Source organism: Molossus molossus, unplaced genomic scaffold (genome assembly GCF_014108415.1).
Source record: "Molossus molossus isolate mMolMol1 unplaced genomic scaffold, mMolMol1.p scaffold_m16_p_20, whole genome shotgun sequence".
Classification (NCBI taxonomy): Eukaryota; Metazoa; Chordata; class Mammalia; order Chiroptera; family Molossidae; genus Molossus; species Molossus molossus.
In genome coordinates, this window is record NW_023425356.1 from 33,396,536 (window position 1) to 33,399,312 (window position 2,777).

Genomic DNA, 2,777 nt, shown 5'->3' on the forward strand with positions numbered 1-2,777 from the left:
TACCCAAAAAGTAGCTTTCCTAATAATAATAATAATAAACCTTTTATTTTGAAATAACTTAAAAGTCACAGGAAGTTGCAGACATAGTAGAGAGATCTCATGTGCCCTTAACCCAGTTTTCCCCAATAGTTGCATCTTAATTATAGTACCATATCAAACCCAGAGGTTTAACATTGGTATAATACGTGCGTATTGTTCTATGTGATTTTATCATGTGTGTATTATTGTAACTACCACCTCAATAAGATACAGAACTATTCCATCACCACAAAGATTACCCTACTGTTACCCCTTTATAGTCACAGCCTCTCCCTTCCCATCTTTAACTCTTTTGTTGTTGTTGTCGTCGTTGTTTTGGCAGGAAACAGGCTTGATTGGTGGGTGTGAGTAAGGAGTGGGCAGCGCCGAGGTTCTCATGAGTGAAGGGCCCGCTACCTGTCCAGGAGGCCATGATTAGGGATGTATTTGATCCCACAGCCATCTGGAATAAGCTGCTTTTCAGCCACCATGCCTTCAAATTCATCCACATTAAACTTAGTAAAGCCCCACTTTGTGGAGATGTAGATCTTCTAGTGGCCAGAGAACTTTAAGGTGGCCCAGGGTAGGACCTCATTCACGTGCTCCCTGTTTTGCAGCTTGGTGATGATGGACATGATGACTTGGCCAATAGGAACCCTGTCATGGTGTCCTGGGGCTCTCCAAAGCGTCCCTACAGATTGGGAACAGCATGAGGTCAGACATGAGTGTCCACTGGAAAGAGCTGCCTCCAAGGTCCCTTCGGGCAACCCATGCAAACAACAGGCTGCGTACAGTATTGAGGATGCTGCAATTTGCAGGCATTGCTCACTGGGCTCTGCTTAATTGTTCGTGGGGCACCCTTAACTCTTAACAACCACTAATCTCTATAATGTTGTCATTTTGAGAATGTTATATTCATAAAATTATGTGATCTTTTAATATTGGCTTTTCCCTTCAGCTCAATGCTCTTGAGATCTATCCAAGTTAACAACTTGGATCAATATTTTATTCCTTTTGATTGCTGAATAATATTCCATAGTATGGATTATCACAGTATTTTTAATTATTTACTGACAAAGAGAAATTTTAGTTGTTTCTAGTTTTTGGCTGTAACAAATAAAGCTACTGTGAACAAGTGTATACAGGGTCTTGAGGGGACATAAATGTTCATGCTGGGTTATATGGTAAATGTATGTTTACTTTTTTGTTTCTTTATTGCTTTTTAGGGGTGGGGGCAGGGGTGGAGAGGGAGAAAGAGATAGAAACATCGATGAGAGAGAACATCTATTGCTCACCTCCTGCATGCCCCCCGACTGGGGATTTGGCCCACAACCTGAGCATGTGCCCTGACTTGGAATTGAACCGGCAATCTCTTGAAGCATGGGTTGATGCTCAACCACTGACCCACACCAACCAGGCTGTATGTTTACTTTTATAAGAATTAAACTTTTTCCAGAGTGGCTGTACAACTTCCCATTCCCACCTGGAATGTATGAATGATTCAGTTTCTCCTCATCTTTGCAAGCATTTGGTATTGTCACTACTTTTAATTTTAGCTATTCTTATAGGTGTGCATTATTTCATCATGGTCTTAATTTACATTTCCCTGATGTTTAGAATGAATAAACATCTTTTTATGTGTTTGTCAACCATATGCCCTTCTGTGAAATACTTCTTCATGTCTTTTGTTAATATTCTAATTAGATTATTTGCTTTTCACTGTTGAGTTTTAATGAGTTCTTCATGTATTCCAGATATGATTCCTTCGGCAGAAATATGGTTTGTAGCTTGTCTTTTCATTTTATTAATAGGTCTTTCATGGTGCAAAGGACTTAAATTTTCTAAAATTGAAATTATTTTTTTTTCTTTTATGAATCATCCTTTAGGTGTCATTTCTAAGAACCCTTCACCATGCCCAAGGTCTTGAATATTTTCTCCTATGTTACCTTCTACCCAGTTTAATATTTTCATTGAACTCAAATCCATTTTGAGTTCATCTTTGTATAAAGTGTGAGGTTTAGAACTAGGCTTATTTTCTTCCCCTAAAAGATATCCAATTGCTCCAGCAGCCTTTGTTGAAGACTGCCTTTCCTCATCCAAGTGCATTTGCACCCCTGTCAAAACTCATTTGGCTATACTTGCGTCGGCTATTTCTGGATTTTCTATTCTGTATTATTGATGTATGTGTCTGTCCCTCTAGCAATACCATATTCTTCAACTGTAGCTACACGGTAAGCTTGGGAATCCAGAAGAAGGACTCTTTCCACTTTCTTCTTTTTCAAATTGTTTTTGCTGGGGTGTTGATGGGCATTGCATTAAACCTGTATATTGACAAAACTGACATCTTTACTACGTTGAGGCTTCCAATCCATGAACATACTTCTTTCCATGTGTGTCAGGGGTGGGAAACGTCCGGCCCGCAAGCTGTACAAGGCCCACGACATCAGTAACAGCTCACATCACAGGCCTCGTCAAGTTAGCCAGACCAGAATAGCAGGCTAATTTTTAAGTTGATAATTTTGCATGGCCCATGAATGATGTTATAAATATCCAAATGGCCCTTGACAGAAAAAAGGTTCCCCACCCCTGGTAGATCTTGGATTTCATTAGCAGTTTGAATGTTCAGAATACAAACTCCTACTTATTCTGTTAGATTTCCATCTAATGCTTTCACTTCCTATTTGAGCAGTTGTAAATAGTACTGCATTTTTTATTTTGATTGCCACATTAATTGCTAATATATAAAAATAAAATTAATA

At 39.0% G+C, this 2,777-nt stretch overlaps 1 non-coding gene across 1 annotated transcript; it reads right to left on the reverse strand.

The window, feature by feature from the left end:
- Positions 1 to 758: 758 nt before the first annotated feature.
- Positions 759 to 871, reverse strand: LOC118638046. The gene has a single exon (XR_004961014.1). It is a non-coding gene; the product is annotated as a small nucleolar RNA SNORA70 (small nucleolar RNA).
- Positions 872 to 2,777: the final 1,906 nt, after the last annotated feature.